General features: G+C 36.7%; 1 protein-coding gene, 1 long non-coding RNA gene and 1 other non-coding gene across 3 annotated transcripts in view; 2 read left to right on the forward strand and 1 right to left on the reverse strand.

Annotated features, from left to right (window-relative positions):
• The window catches only part of LOC148680790 (uncharacterized), a 796,717-nt gene that overhangs the window by 652,058 nt on the left and 127,369 nt on the right, over positions 1-17,290 (forward strand). The gene's annotated exons all lie outside the window — the stretch shown is intronic.
• Positions 1-17,290, forward strand: part of LOC148680839 (uncharacterized) — a 785,675-nt gene that overhangs the window by 263,617 nt on the left and 504,768 nt on the right. The window lies entirely within an intron of this gene.
• On the reverse strand, positions 12,707-12,779 carry trnar-ccg (transfer RNA arginine (anticodon CCG)). The gene has a single exon. It is a non-coding gene; the product is annotated as a tRNA-Arg (tRNA).

The following is a 17,290-nucleotide window of genomic DNA, read 5'->3' on the forward strand; positions in this document are numbered from 1 at the left end:
CGAAAGCCTAATGAGCACATAAAATTATATAAATAAGTATCAAATGCACATTTGTTTGTGTGTGTGTGTGTGAGTGAAAGACAGCATGTAGTAGTGTGTGTAAGAGAGAGAGCCAGTACATGTTTATGAGAAAGCATGTAGAAGTGTGTGTGTGAGAGAGAGGGCTTATATTTGTGAGTGAGAGCATGTACATGTGTCTGTGAGATGTCTATGTGTTTGTGTTGGCAACATTGTATCATTTACAGTCATGCTAAAAAAAGTATTTCTGAATTGAATTGAGATAGAATGTAGGTGTGTGTGAGAGAAATTTGATATGCCCTGAAAACTTATTTATTTACTTTTTGGTTTTATTTATTTAATAAATGTATATGGTATTTAAGCAAAGTTTTAGGGGAACTGGATATAATTATAAAGAATAATATTTTGTACATAATGTAATCAATTTTATTTAAAAACTTTATTTTAAATAATAATAGGCCTACACACACACACACACACACACACACACACACACACAGTCTAAAAATTGAATATTAAGCATGTAATATACACCCAGTCTAAAGCATGAAGTTTCCAGAAGCACTTAAACTGCTCAAGGCTGGGCTAATGCTGAGGTTTCATCTTTGGGTAGAGACTCAATAATATCCATCTGCACAGTGTGACGTCACATTCGACCGGCGCGCGCGTGTGTGTGTGTGGCTTTTTTTCTGTGTTAGTGGGCGAGGCCGCAGGTTTCAAATCTCCCGGGTTTGCGCACGCAACTATTTGTGTTACGTAGATATGTCATCACAAAAGACCTAATGACTCGTTATCAAGACGACTCATTTGAAGCACTATGAGTCGACTCTTTTATAGATGAATCAACAGTTTTAAACACTGTACACTTACAGATTTAAGCCTTAGCTGGATATTTAACTTCACTTAAGAGCTGTTACACACTACATGAAGGGCATTTTCAAAAAACCATGATATGGGCTCTTTAACAAAATAAATACACTATTTAAATAAAATAGAAATCAACAAGTGAAATAGAAGAAACTGTAGAACTGTTATGGTTATAAACTATATAAATACACACACATGTGAAGGTCCATCTAATAGTCCCATGACGGAACTAACAGCTAGGGTGAAGGTTAAATGCGTTTAAGCCTTTTAGCACATGTGAAAAGAAATATTTTTGTTCGTTATAATTTATTTTAATTTGTTTCTAGCTCTGAATTTTATTTTGACTCCAATTTATAATAATTTTAGATTTAGATTAATCTAATTCAAGCTGATAACCTTGTAGGTTGTGATTAGGTCTAATTTAGATTGATTAACCTAATAAATCCTTATATTCAATTAATGTTTCATCGTTTACTCAAAGTTGCTTAGTCAGTATGGCTGGCCAGTTTCATCTGCTCACGGACACATCTTCTCCAGTTCCGATTCTTAGCAGATATGCTAATTTCCTTTAAGTAATAATAGGCCGCCCCATGCTTGCACATACTTAAAGAAAGTTTGATTTAGCTCCTAGATTATATCATACCCCTAGATTATATCATCAGTGATTGTCAGAAATCAACAAGTCTCTAATTCTGTGCCTATGCTCCATCCATTGCGCCTGAATGTATGACTAATCCTGGTTGTAAGCTGCGGAAACATCAGCCTAAACAGTCTACTACATTTAAATGATTTCAGGAGATATTAGAGTTAAACAAGAATTTTACATTTATTTGTCAGGAAAAGATTTTCCATTCCAGTTCACATAATTAAACAAAATAAGCCAATCAAGATTGTACAACATCAATTACTCAAAGATACATTTAAGAGTTAAAGAGGAATACCTGACCATGTAGAAATACATTGCAGCATACAAGTCCTGATGCAGAGCTCAGAGACTCACAATCTGCAATGGGGTATCCAGTTTACAGGATCCCACTGACACTTCTGCACCCTTTGCCTAAATACTCAAATCGTCATAAATTCAAGACAATAAAAGCTTCACCAAGACTCTTGCCTGGTCATGAGTTGATGCGAAGACCATTTTCCCTGAAGTGGAGCATCTGTCAAAAATATTTTCAAAGTCAAAACCCAAATAACTGATATAAAGGAGATTGTAAAATATTACAGTGAAATTAAGACCACTTTACCAATCACACAGAGACATTTAAAATCACACCAAACATGAATATAAAGCCACAAGATACACCATATTAAAAACTTAAACATTCTGTGTGGAACGTGAGTGAGCTGCTCTGGTGGAGAAGGTAAAGTCCAGGGCAAAGAGGGGGGCTCAGGATGCATGATCGAGACAACCTGAACAACTGGTTTTCTAGCTGATCTTCTTCTCACATTGGAAAGAGTATTGTTTTAGTGCCTGACAATTCTCATGGTCTTGTCTCGTGTGGAGTTCCATAACAGTTTGCAGATTTGAATATTATGGAGAGATTTAGCCAACCTTACATTATTATGTGCATATCTGATCTTAAACTGTAGCTCCACTGTACACTGCAACGGGAACCTCAGTCAATAATATTTATGTAAAACTGAATTTTTGTTGCATCATATGATCATATTTTAAACTTTTCATAAAATCATCAATCAATGTGTACCTAAAAAGCATTTTCTAAGAAATAAAAAAAGTTCTGTCCTATTGTCACTAAGTTATTCTTACCTTTTTTTCTACTGGATATGTGGTTTATATCTAGTATATATCTATTGATTTGTCTATTTGCTGGCTTGCTATCAGAAAACATACACTAAGCTAGGCGATAGATTAACTAAATTCTACAATTACAAGTGATTTGTAATTTGTTCATTTATACCCCATTTTTGTTTAATAATGTTTTTCTATGCAGACTTTATGTATTAGTCTAATATTTGTATAAAGAAAGTTTGCATTTGCATTTACTCATTTAGCATCTTTTATCCTGCGACCAAAAACTAATGACACGAAGAAACAGACTCAGCCTACCAAAAATTCAGAGCTTGTGTTTTTTAATTGCTAACAAACCTTAAGCCAAGTCCAACAAGTAAACCACACAATGTTGTTTTAAAGCTTATTTAATTTTATTTATTTTTTTTTTTAAATGCACTGTTCTATTCTCAAGTCAAGTTGTTAAGCTCATTAGGCTCTGTGGCTTTTGCATTTTTTATATGTATTATCTTTCACTTAAAATGCTGTTTCATAAGGACATCTATTGGGAAGAGTTGCCATATTTGATATAAAGCTTTTATGGCACAAACGTGTAATTTAATTTAAAGCTTACTTCTTTTTATTTATTAAAAAGCCTAGCTTGATGTGCATTATTGTTTTTCTTTTGATTATTGTAGTGTTGTGATTGTAATCTTATTTGTTATAAAAGCTTTTCTGGTATAATAATAATAATAATAATAATAATAATAATAATAATAAAACAATAAACAACAATTAAACAGTGTTTAAGTGTCTAATCCCTGCAGCATCATATGTTACAAAACTATTCACAAAGACAATTTGATTTATTAAATAATTCATCTCTTATGCTTTCTTTCACATTATGTGAAAAGAATGAATGACTCGGATGAACTAAAAGATTAATTAATTCGCTCATGCGCACGTTGTGTAGTGCGAGACAAGGTCAGTTCATTTTTCGAGTCCTCTATCGAGTCGAGTCCACATGAACGACTGAAGCCTCGCCAATCATATGCATTTAGAGCCAGAAAAAGAATTGATCTGTTCACCTCTCAAGTCCTCAAGTTTGAGTCATTCTGTCACGTAATGACAGACGAACGAACGACTCAAGAACCAGGGCCCGGTTTTTCAAAAGGTTTAATCCGGATAAAATTGATCCGGACGTAGTAATCCTGTTTTTGCAATCTGTGATCACGTAATCCAGCTTACTTTTTGAGCCAGTTTTTCAAAGCAACATTGGATTGGATCATTCTGATCCAGATAGGAACTTTTCAGGATCACTATATCTGGATTACCACTGCTCAATCACAATGTAGATGGATAGATAGGCCTATGTAAAGAGCAACAAGTAGAATAGCCAGTGTTGGGTAAATATAACTTTATTTTTATTTGAAATGAAAACTAAGAAAATTTTATAAATAATAAAATAATTATAATAATAAATAATAAAAGCAAGAAAAACCCCACCCCATCCTCTTCCAGCAGTCCGCTCATCTGAGATCTACAACACTGTACATTGAGGATATTTATAATAAGTTTCAAATATAGATGTATTAAATAAAAAAAAGACAATGTTGAAACCTCCACAATAATGTCAGACTTCCTCATCTGATCTGGAGGGAGCAGCTTGTCTGAGCGTATTCTTTAGGAGGCAGATCTCAATTGTGGTCTTGGTTTGCTGCAGTTTGATCAGAGTCAGTTGTTCCTTTGCCAGATGAAGCTGAACTTCTGTCTCTTTTTGCAATTGTTGAAAGTGATTTCAAAAATCAGGCATTGCCATTCTTTGCATTTTTTTTTTTTTTGTTATTCTGTTATCATTGCATGCATCACTAATAAATATTCTAAACACAAAAATATTTTCCATTGTGATGAATATATATATATATATATATTTTTTTTTTTCTTTCGAAAAATCCATTTTCAAGATTTGATCCAATCCCTTATCCAAAATCCTAGTGGATTACTTTTGAAAAACCGGGCCCTGGTGCCATGATTGCTTCTTCTTAAGAGTTACGACTGTTTACACAGCGTGCTGTTTAGCAGTCTGTTTCTTAACAAAACTCAAATCCTTAAGAACGCTGCTCGTTCAAGAGGTCTTTACACAATGGCTTTTTATAGCATGGTGTGGTAATGCGTAACCAATTGGACTTTAATATTTCAAGTCGAGACATTCACACATGCAGCGCTGCCGTTTTATGTTTTTTTTTTTCTTTTTTCGATTAAACAATTAGCCCCTTTTATGGCTGTCTGGTGCTGTGGCTTAGTTGGTCAAAGCGCCTGTTTAGTAAACAGGAGATCCTGGGTTTAAATCCCAGCAGTGCGTAATGTACAGGTTCCAGGACTGCTTTTTCTTAAGAGTTACGACTGTTTACGCAGCGGGATGTTTAGCAGTCGGTTTCTTAACAAAACTCAAATCCTTCAGAACGCTGCTCGTTCAAGAGGGCTTTGGACGATGCCTTTATATAGCATAGTGTGGTAATGCCTAACCAACTGGACTTTAATATATCAAGTCCAGACATTTACACATGCAGCGCTACCGTTGTTAGGTTTTTTTTTTCTCTTTTTTCGATTAAACAATTAGCCCATGTCAACATCATTTGGCACTGTGGCTTAGTTGGTCAAAGTGCCTGTCTAGTAAACAGGAGATCCTGGGTTTGAATCCCAGCAGTGCCTTGTCCGCAGTTGGCTATTCTTTCATGGGCCAGAGAGTACCAAAAAGTGCTTTTTGTGCAACAGTGCTAGAGGCAGGAGAGCACTCAAGCTCTGTGGTGCAATGTATAGCGCATTGGACTTCTAGGTTGTGAGCTGAGGCTGGGGATTTAATCGGGCTGGGCCAATTGCCCAGGAGGTTAAGCAGTGAGGCCGAAATCATGTTGCGTTTCCACTCTCGCGCTAGTAGCTCGCAGCACGTCACGCAAACCCTGCCCCCATAATGTACCCCGAATCGAACGTCACACAACCAGCCCACTTCAGCGGGAATCAGCCAGATAAAGCACACCATCACATCCTTACGAAACCATTCAAATAAAGACAACTGAAACAAACAATTGACACGTCACTGTACAACATTACATTGTATGTCTATACGCACATGCCTGTCTATTCTCATTTATCATATTCATTTACTCACCGACCGACTGAATTTGAAACTAATTTTCATGTGAAGCAACATGCCCCTTCAGTTACTCCAGAACGCAGCAGCATGAGTGGTCTTTAATGAATTGAAAAGAGCTACTCCGCTACTCACCCGTTTGCACTGGCTGCCAGTTGCTGCTCGCATCAAATTCAAAGCTCTGATGTTTGCCTACAAAGCAACCTCTGGCTTTCCTCCCTCTTATCTGCTCTCACTTCTGCAGATTTATATGCCCTCAAGAAACTTGCGTTCTGTGAATAAACGTCGCCTCGTGGTTCCATCCCAAAGAGGGAAGTAATCACTTTCCCGAACTCTCGCATTCAATCTGCCCAGTTGGTGGAATGAACTCCCTAACTGCAACAGAACGGCAGAGTCACTTGCTGTCTTCAAGAAACGACTAAAAACTCAACTATTTAGTCTCCTCTTCACTTCCTAATCTGCAATTGCCTCTAGCTATACCACTAACTGTACTCAAAAAAAAAAAAAATTCTTACATTACTAATGACCTGAACCTTGCCTACAGCACTTATACATTGTTGCTCTTATAGTTGTGTAAGTTGCTTCCTTGTCCTCATTTGTTAGTCGCTTTGGATAAAAGCGTCTGCTAAATGACTAAATGTAAATGTAAAACAGTGAGCTGTGTACACGCCCCCAAAATGACACATTATAACACATTATAATAAAAAAATCTGAATTGTGTTTTGAACTGAACCTAAACTGGCACACTCAGAAGAACCATAATAATAATGTTAAATCATAAAAAAGGGGTAAACTATGTGCCCTTTAAGCAATGTGTTAACTTTATTAATTATTCAATAATCATCAAGATTGATAAAAAAGTTCAACACACACAGCAGTGAACATGTACACACACACACACATCAGTGAACATGTACACACATACACAAACAGCAGTGAACATGTACACACACACACAGTTGGCACAGTAGGCCTACATACTGTATCTAACTTGGAAGAAGCGATGTGGTTCTTAAAGTGTTGTTTTACGTATGGAGCCTGATTGAATTTTATTATAGTGTCTTCGTAAAAACATCTGTCCATAATTCCTGAAAATAGAAAAAAAAGTTATAAATAAAGAAACTGCAAAGAAACGATTCAATCATATTGAAGAGATTTGAACTAACCTTCTAACACAACTAGCGGTCCAGGTCCCTGATGGAATTTGGCTCCCCAGACATGAATTTTTCTGGATGCTTTGCTTTCGGTTTCACAACATGGCAGTTTATTAATAGGGTCTGTCCTATTAATAAATTTGTAGGACATGTAAGCTCGTATAAAGCAAATAGCCTAAATAAAGAGATGCATGGATTAGTGTAAATAAATAAATCTTTTCATTATGGCATTGTTCAAAATGGCTTACCTGGCTTTTCCAGAGGTCCACCTGAGTTGTTTTACTGGTTTTCTAATATTGCAGACTGATGCTTTTAACTGTATTCTAAACAGAAGCTCACTCTGAATCTTTTTAGCAGATCGCTCATTGTCCTTGTGCAGTTTTTCGTCAATCGTTTTAAGTGCAGCACTATACAACAAACACATACAATAATTTTATTAATTAATTTTATTAACATTTTGACATCAGTGTTGCTGAAATACTTGATTTGACAAGATGATAATACACAATACCTGTTCATTTGCCTTGCAGTTGTTTTTCTAGGAAGGCCTACAGGGCTTTGATGTCTATAGAGTCGTCTTATAGTGGTGTTGGAGACGTGCACACCCGACTGCAACAGGAAAGCCCTGATCTCAGCAAGAGAGTGCTTTAATGTGTTGATGCATCAGTTTTTTTTTTATTGCAATAATTGGTTAAAATGATCTGTAATTAAATCTATAAATGAAACACAAAACGGTTATGATAGCTAAGCGATTATGAGTCAATTTGTTAATGTGCTGCAATATGCAGCAAGGTTGTTAACTGTGCCCGATGAACTGTGAAGTTTGCAGCCATCCATTAACATGATCATCAACGTGAATGGATGAATAAAACTAGCGCACACATTGCACTGACAAAAATAATCATCATGATTATGAATGTGTTGCTTATTTGGGTATTGTAAGAATGAAGATGTCTGCATATTTGTAGTGAGCTTTTTTGTGGTCAAAGTTTGCATAACCAAAGATTGATCTTATTCACCTGTGACCCACCCATAAGTAAATATGCAGACAAGTTTTTGATTAGCTGACCGGAGCAGTAACAGCACCCATTGATATAACTGAAAAATAAAGTGGGATAAACGTGATACCGAGATTAAATGGTAAAATACAGGGGGGATCTCGACAAAAACGTCAGGGTTAAGTTGGCCAAAGACATTTTTTCGGTAATAGGTCGGTAAAATATATATTATATAACATCCTCTTTTTGATAGACATCATCAAACATTCTGCCCAAATGCTCAGGAGAAACCTAATCATATTAATATTTCCCTTGGCTAAATGACATTTGATAGGTAATTTGCCTTTATTTAAGAGAATAGTTTAAGGATGTTGCATATTATTCAGTTATCAAGGAAATTGTTAAGTGTTGCCGGACATAAGTGCAAGTAATAAAATATAGACTATGCTATAGCTTATATTTTATTCATTCATTCATTTTCTTATCAGCCTAGTCCAAACCACCAACTTATCCAGCAAGTTTTTACGCAGCAGATGCCCTTCCAGCCGCAACCCATCTCTGGGAAATAGCCTATATTTCCTTGCGCTCAACAGCCATAATAAAGCTTTACATTTATTTATTTATTTATTTTATTTAACCACACCAGACAAAAACATAAACACTTGTTTGCTCAGGACTGGATGGCAGAAAAGGAGGTAGGTTTCTGATGGTTTTACTCTCCCGAAAAGTGCTCTGTTTGTGTGATTTGATTAAAGTCATCTTTTCATGCTTCATATTTAATATTTCTAAACTCTTTTGTTGTGTATTGTTTTATGTACATATAATTTAGCTTTGCCCCATTTGGTCCAAAACCAGACACGTGGACAAATCTAAGCTTGTTTTTAATAACACAAATATAAATCTGCATTTAATAAACAATACTGCTGCTAATAATAATAACATTATAAAAAAGCAAGTTGTTATGAATGAACTAAAAACAAGCCACCCGAGATGAAGAAGGCATGGAGGCAGCAGTTTTTATATTTATGTAAAAAATAACAATTTTTGTAATATTTTAATCCTTTGAAACATATTTGCGTGTTGCTGTAAAAACTTGCCTATTGCTACTTTGCAACAAATTTTTTGTAAAAAAAAAAAAAAGAAAGCTAAAGGATTAGGGTAGGTTGGTAAATGTAGGCTACTGTATACAGTACAGGCTATTGTCATATACAAAAGATAGGCAAAGATTCACACACAACCTGTATGAGCCCATAAAGGCCGCAAGTGCCACAGACCCTGTAGAACTTTTCTTAGCTGATCTTCTGCTTGACCTATTCAGTCATGAAAAGCTCATCTTTTACGGAAAGAGGACCGGGAACTCAAACAGGGTAATTATTATTATAATTACCATTCTGTCTTTCCGTTATCTCCTTCATGATTATTTGTACTGTGTTTTCCTACGTTTCATGTTTTAACATCATTTTAACTTACTTAAGAAAACAGTGGAGAAGAGGGTGAAGAAGCGCATGGTCTCCAAAATAGCGGTAATTTAATAATATATTTGTATAATTAAAAAAAATCTTTTCTGAAATCAACTCGGCTGGCCCGATTCCAAATTCAAGTTGGTAAACCAGTTTACTGTTTCAACAAACATTATTATACACCATAGTAGCATGTAGGCTATAAAATGTTATGACTTAAATTGATATGTAGCTGCAAGAGTGATTAATTAATGCTCCATTTATCGTTTAATTGTCATAAAGTGACTTTATTTACCTTGGCATTTATATATGCTGTTTTGCTTTAAGAACAGTTTTCCTATGATGATTAGCGCTACTGAAAGCGCGCCTGTAACCATTGGCAACTGACTCAGTGTGAGAGAGTGTGTGTGTTCGGAGTTTCGCTCCTGTTTTCAAAAAAACTTCAGTAAACAGTTCATTTTCGTTCTAAATAAAGTTTTCCAGTCGTCATTATTGCTGCTAGATGAAAAGACAGAACATAAAAAGGCAACATATCGACTCATGAGCACGATGATTGACATATATTTGTAAATAAGTGGTTGGTAAAACCTCTTCTTCGTTCACCGCAAATCTTGCCTTTAAAGGAAAGTGCATAATTTAGCCTTACCCTGAGTTTGTTTACACTCTGCCTGTATTAACATACATGCTGTATTTTAATATGGCTAATTTGGATGAATTGGCTCTGACTTTTGACAGCTTTTTCTTCTTTTTACGCGGTTATGCGCGAATTATATTTCACACGCAAGGTGACTAAAAATTGAAATTAAAATACCAAATATACTGAGCCATTACTACAAGTAAAAAAAACAAAACAACAATTATACTTTAAAGGAGAACATTGGCGTTTCGAAAAAAAAATGAACTGAACTACAACTAAATTATTAAAAATAAATTTGCGGGACTTCATTTATGTCCTGCGGCAAAATTATTTTTTTTATACTTTTAGTGATCTGCTTGAGGTAAGCCAATTTCTTTTTATGCTTAATCAACAACGAAAACATAAGTAAAAATGTAAATGAAGATATAAATGAAAAAGCTTATTAAATGACTGTCCTAGTCCTATCAAAATAGCAAACAACATCTTTTTATATTTAGGCTAAAAGATTGCTTTATTTATTTATTTAGGCCTACTTATTTGTGATGAATGTTTGTGCTTATATTTTAGTTGTCTTTTATTTCTTCAATTCTACTTTCCAAAATTAATCCTCATTGCACTTAACAAGTTTACAATGATAATAAAGCATGTTAACAAATGTTTAATGATTAATGAAGGAATTATAATGCTTTGTTTTATAATTTTATCTTTATTTATAAGAACAGTAGCATATTTACAGCTGCTGTATAGGCTATTTCTGTCTGTTAGCATCCCTTTGTGCCCTCTGGCGGCATATTCACAGACTGCGGTCATACATTAAAAACTCGTGCTTGTCCATTTAAAGCGGCGGCGGTATATGCCATGGAGGTAATAGCCACATTGAACTCTCAACTACTGTAAATCATTCTAACATGTACAAAACAGACAAAAAGAAGCAGTGGCAATGGTTCGGTAATTAGATTTGTTTATGGATCATGAAAACCCCACCAGCTTTATATGTAAGCACAGAGTACCCTTTTAGTCATAACAGGAAATATGGATGACAATGAAGGAAGTTAATAGGCTCGTTTGACTTGGCCAAAATCTGAGCAGAATCGATCACCGGTGATCACCGCAAGATGCATGCCGGTTAGAAATGTGTCCGCCTTGCCTTCGCCTCGCTCTGATGTCACGCTGACGTGCGCCAAAAAACTCTCGCGATCGCGAGGCGGGTACTTCGTATTAAGCAGTCGGCCGCAGTTGCTCTCAAAAGACTGCGTTACCAAAAGCATGATGGGAAACGACTGGCTGACGACACAGCTTAATGCTGATTGGATGAGACTGACACATTACACTTTATTATCTTGTTTTACTAAGGTTTATACCTGGATTTGTTGAATACCTTTTTTTTTTGTATTTTCGTTGATAATTAAAAAAAAGTCATAAAGAGCATTACATATGGTTATTTATTTAGATTTACACACAAACAAAAACAAAACACATCTTTGTAAAACATGACGTGACCTATCCAATATAACTAAATGTTATTAATAAATCATTAGGATGTGTGTGTGCTGTATTTTATTTCTCTCTCAGTTTTAAGTCCTGTTTGTTGTCATTTTCACTTTTTGAAAGTTTGTGTGAATTTTGTATTGTAATTTTTATGCAGCGTTATTCAATGAAAGTCAATCCAATATATACATATATTCAGACATACAAAGGTAATCAGACTGTTTTGTCATTATGCCTCATCTTTGTGTGGTTTCATATGAGAAGTGAAAAGGGTGTAGTAAACAAGACACACACACATATGTATGTATATATATATATATATGTATGTGAAGTCAAAAGTAATGTTTAATTGACCAAGAACATTTCCACAGTTTTTCCTACAGTCTAATAGTTTTTATTCTGGAGAAAGTCTTGGGCTGTTTATTTTAGTCTGACTGGAGTAATATCAGTTTATATAGACCTGTCAATATAATTAACCCCCTAAGAATTTATTTGTCAAACAAACATTTGTCAGGACCCGTTACTCAAAAGCATCTATGGCTACTTCATTTATATGTAGCCAAATTAGGTTTCTTGAAAGTTTTCTTGCTGTATAAGCTGTTTATTTTGTTATTCTTTTAACGTTTGTTGAATATACAGAATTATATTTTAAATACACAGTTTTAGTTAATGAGCTGTTCATCTTCTGTAATTCCGAACATTTTTTTTTTGTAAAAACTGTGATATTTCTATTGCATCCACTCCCATATTAAAAATACTATAGTAATGTATACTGTAGTGCTTTTGAACCATGTTATAAAATAGCCTATTTAAATTTTATGGTTGCTCTGGTATCACAACAACTATAAACATAACCCAATACTGAAAAAAACATGTTCAAAATGCAATAATATTTACTATAAATCACCATAGTATTTTTTCAAGAGGTCATTCGTCTGCGATAAAAAACGCGAACGAGATCTCCGCCACTGGTGACGATTCCAGGTGGCTAAACAGCGAGATTCAGCAGGTGTCCGACTTCTGATGTAATTTTTGAGCCCTCCTCTTACGGCGCACGCCTGCTCTCGTTTACAATGCAGTCAAGGCGAGGCGCACCTCAAACGAGCCTATTGACACACAAACACATCTCAAGAAGGTTTTCACAGCCACTGTGTTTTATCCAACAACCATTGCTCCCAAGTTGAAGTGAGACCTTCAAAAACGACCCAGGTGGGACTTGAACCCGCAATCCCCAGCTCCGGAGGCTGATGCCTTATCCATTAGGCCACTGGGCCACGTCACTAATAGTACAAACATTTTATTTCTGCTATCATTCACATTCGTGTCTCATCGGTCCTGGGGTATGGTTCTAGCGTATAGTGCGACTGGTCTTGAGAGTTTCAAATTCCAGTCAAGGCCACTCTCATTAACTTGAAATCACAACCTTTCTGCAGCTATTTTCTTGTTTGCAATTCATCATCATCCACCTAACATGAGACCGTTAGTTAAGAGCCATGGGGTACTTGAAGTCAAGATCTCCATTACCAGAGCTTAGCGGAACCTTTTAGGTTTGTAACGTGACAGTGAGATTCAAGCAAGAATGGATGAATCCTAATTGAAGTGTGCAGAAAGTCTGAGACTTCGAAGCTATTGTCCTCAGATCATCACACCTAAGCTTTGAGTAGACAAGCCAGGATTTTTTCACACAACTTAAATGTAACCCATAAAAACACAACCCGAACAGGACTTGAATCCACAATCCCCAGCTTCGAAGGGTGATGTCTTATCCATTAGGCCACTGGGCCAATACTAGCATTTGTTATATCTGTTGTATGACTCATGAAGTTCTTGTAACTCAGAAAGCAGCACGTTAGGATCCCTATTGCTTTCAGATGATCTGGTGTGTACACCTAATGACCAAACAGCTTCTCTGAAGAGTTTTCCATTGTCATGTTTTTTTGACCTAAGGGTATGAACCTAGCTTTTTGAAGGTCACACTGGATTGCGCTGCAACAGATACCTAAAAGGAACCGCATCAAAGACAACCCAGGTGGGACTTGAACCCACAATCTACTTCTAATCTAAATTAGTCAAACATGTACAATTATACCGACAAAATAGTTTGCTACCCTCAGGCAGATGGTTCTGCCACATCCGGTCACGTACCAGCTGGCTGATGGAAAGTTTCTTCCCTCCGACTATCAGGCTGATGAACACTTAACACACCACACACAGACTCTACCATACCCTCACTGCACACCATCAATATGTAGCTTGCACTGCACTTTAACCAATCCATACTTGAAACAATACTGCCTACAACTATGTGGACATCTATTCATTGTTCACATCGCTGTCAATTTCACATTGTCGTTGTATTTGCACTGTCTGTATTTTGCACTGTCATTTCATTTGCACTGTCTGTATTTTGTACTGTCGTTGTATTTGCACTGTATTACTCTGTATTTTGTGCTGTCTGGAGCCAGCACCTAAGCTTTTCACTCATCATAGCACACATGCTGCTGCTGATGTGACAATAAAAGTGAGTTGATTTGAAAGAAAGTAGCGGCAATGATTCAGTTGTTAGATTTGTTTATGGATCGTTCTAATAAGGATGACAACGAAGGAAGTTAATGACACGCAAACACATCTCTAGAAGGTTTTCACAGCTACTGTGTTTCATCCAACAAACATTGCTCCCAACTTGATGTGAGACCTTCAAAGACAACCCAGATGGGACTTGAACCCACAACGCCCAACTCAAGAGGCTGATGCTTTATCCTTTAGGCCACTGGGCCATGTTACCAAGTTTTTGTCATGGAGCTCTTGTATGCCCTCAACAAGATGCCAACGCATGGAAAACTGCATTTTGGGATCTCTATGTTTGCAACTAATGAACAAACATTTTCTTTGTGTAATCATCCACATTCGTGTCTCATTGGTCCTGGGGTATGGTTTGAGACTGGTCTTGAGTTTCAAATTCCAGACGAGGCCACTCTCATTAATATGAAATCACAACCTTTCTGCAGCTATTTTCTTGTTTGCATTTAATCATCATCCACCTAACATGAGACCATTATTTGAAAGCCACCGGGTACTTGAAGTCAAGATCTCCATTACCAGAGCGTAACGTGATTGGATAATTCACGCAAGATTGGATGAATCTTAATTAAAGTGTGCAGCAAGTCTGAGAATTTGAAGCGAACTATTGACCTCAGATCATCACGCATAAGCTTTGAGGAGACATGTCAGGATTCTTTCCATACAATTTATATGTAACCCAACAAACACAACCCAAATGGGACTTAAACCCACAATCCCTAGCTTTGAAGGCTGATTCCTTATCCATTAGGCCACTGGGCCAATACTAGCGTTTGCCATATCTGTTGTATGGCTCAGGAAGTTCTTATAACTCAGAAAACAGCACTTTAGGATCCCTATACCATATTGCATTCAGACAATCTGGTGTGTACACCTAATGACAAAACATATTCTCTAAAGAGTTTTCCATTGTCATGTCTTTTTGACCTAAGGGTATGAACCTAGCTTTTTGAAGGTCACACTGGATTGTGCTGCACAGCCAACTTAATAAGAAATGCATCAAAGACAACCCAGGTGGGACTTGAACCCACAATCCCAAGCTTCGAAGATTGGTGCCTTATCCTTTAGGCCACTGGGCCGTTTTACTGCCTGTGAACTGTAATACGCATCCAGGGAGTTGCTGACGCATATAACAAAAAACAACATGAACAAAAAGTAGATTGGACCGGTTTCACAGAATTTTTTAGTGGCACTGCCAAACAGACAAAAAAGTAGCATCTTATAGGATTTCTTTGAAGGAATTCAATTAGAATTTTGATCATATTTTGGAACCATTCCTATAGGATTGTTTTATAGTACGATACATAAAAATCCTTTTGGATAATTTCTACAGTATTTCAATGAGATCCAATTTATATCTTAATTAAGATATGCTTTTTTTAATAAGATATGCTATTTTTATACAATAGTTTTGAATGTATTATGCTGTTTGCTAAAGCTCACCTTCATGTACTTGAGTGTACAGTATTACTGCACAAATTTCCAAAGAAACATGTCTATACCAAAAACATATACAATGTCATTAGACCAAACTGTGGGCTGGCCCACTCGAAACAGAAGTTCACTTTGGGCCCATAGCAAGTCCAAACAAAGTGGAGTGTATATAGCCACAATGGGCAAAGTATAGGTATACTATTTGAGTCAGAAGTATGTCCTATGAGCATGCTCTGTGGGCATTTAGTAATTAACAAAATAGTTAGGTCCCACTAATACTAAGTTGAGTCCAGGCACAAAATGTGCCTATAAGGTCCCAGTAAAGCACTTTTATACAGGGCCATTGTGGCTTTAACACAAAACAAAACTAGTTCACTTCTACTATGTAGCAAAATAGCACAATATCACTTCAACTGCATAATTACATATTTTGAAAGCATAAAGAAAAATCAGTAATAAATAAAGCATCTAAAAATATAAAGACAACATGGACTATTTTTCAAAGGTTTGGGACAAAACTGCTTTAGTTTATAAAAATGCAGATATAAAAGTAACCTTGTAAATAATTATTCCTTTTTAATATGTTAGCTTTTCCATTTGAATATGTTAAAATATAATTTATTCCAATGATGTTAAAGCTGCATTTGAGGCATTTGTGTCCTACATAAAATAATTTGAGACAAAACAACAAAACATATAAAAATATACTTAGTTAAAAGAAAAACAAAGTAAGATTTTCATCTGTGTATTTTCTCTACCATTTGTACCTGAAAGGGTCACGAAACTCCAAAACACATTTTTTGAGCTGTTGATAGTCGTATATGTGTCCCACACTGCTAAAAACACTATTAGGACACAAATATTTCACTAAAAAGTGTAAATTGGCGGTTTTTGCGTTATTTCAAGCAAATTTGTACTTCCGGTTTGAAACAAATTTTTGAAGCTGCGTCTTAACCATGAGATAATAGTGTGTATTCCAGCGTGCAGACTGGATGTCTGTGCCAGAGTGTGTCTTATTACGTCTTACAGTGCGGCTCGAAGGACATCTTTTGCATTCAGAGCTGCTTTCGTGAAGAGATCTTCGGCAACACTGCTCGAAGTTTACCATGGAGGTGAAAAGGAAGCTCCCTGACAAGGAATTGAACCCAGGCCACAGCGGTATAAGCACTAAGTCCTAAACACAAGACCACCAGGGAAGGCCTGGCTAAAGGTTGCCCTCTAGCCTAGCTGTGGGCCTCCACCCAGGTGTGCTGCAGCTGCTCTGACAAAAATAACTCTAACGTTTGCAACCTCCTCCTGGAGAAGAGAAAGTCTCAGAGCCTGGTTCACAGTTCTTCTACGGAGGGACTGTCACATGCTCTGTGTAAAAGCATCCTATCGGCACCACAACTTGCCATGACAACAAAGCACAGCATGCGTTGAAGGAACTCCATGTTTACCGGTCCATGTCCTCTTTCCAAACGGCATGCTAATGAGCACTCCTTGAACAGTGTGTGCCAGTGGCGCAATGGATAACGTGTCTGACTGATCAGAAGATTCTAGATTCGACTTTTGGCTGGCTCGATCAGGATTTATTGCATTGCTCTCAGTCAGTGCACTGCAGTTGCAGTTTGCCCCTGCCAGAGTTGTTTGGTTCTACTTTGGAGTGGATCAAGTTTCTGGGGCTGCCAGCACAGAGCCTGTGGGGTGCTCCCCTGGGTTCAAAGTCTGCCCCAACTGCTCTCATATCTTGGTCCCGTACATCCCTCAGGACTTCCAGAAGAAACCAGTA

Source organism: Danio rerio, chromosome 4, assembly GCF_052040795.2.
Source record: "Danio rerio strain M-AB ecotype USA chromosome 4, GRCz13ab, whole genome shotgun sequence".
NCBI classification, from domain to species: domain Eukaryota; kingdom Metazoa; phylum Chordata; class Actinopteri; order Cypriniformes; family Danionidae; genus Danio; species Danio rerio.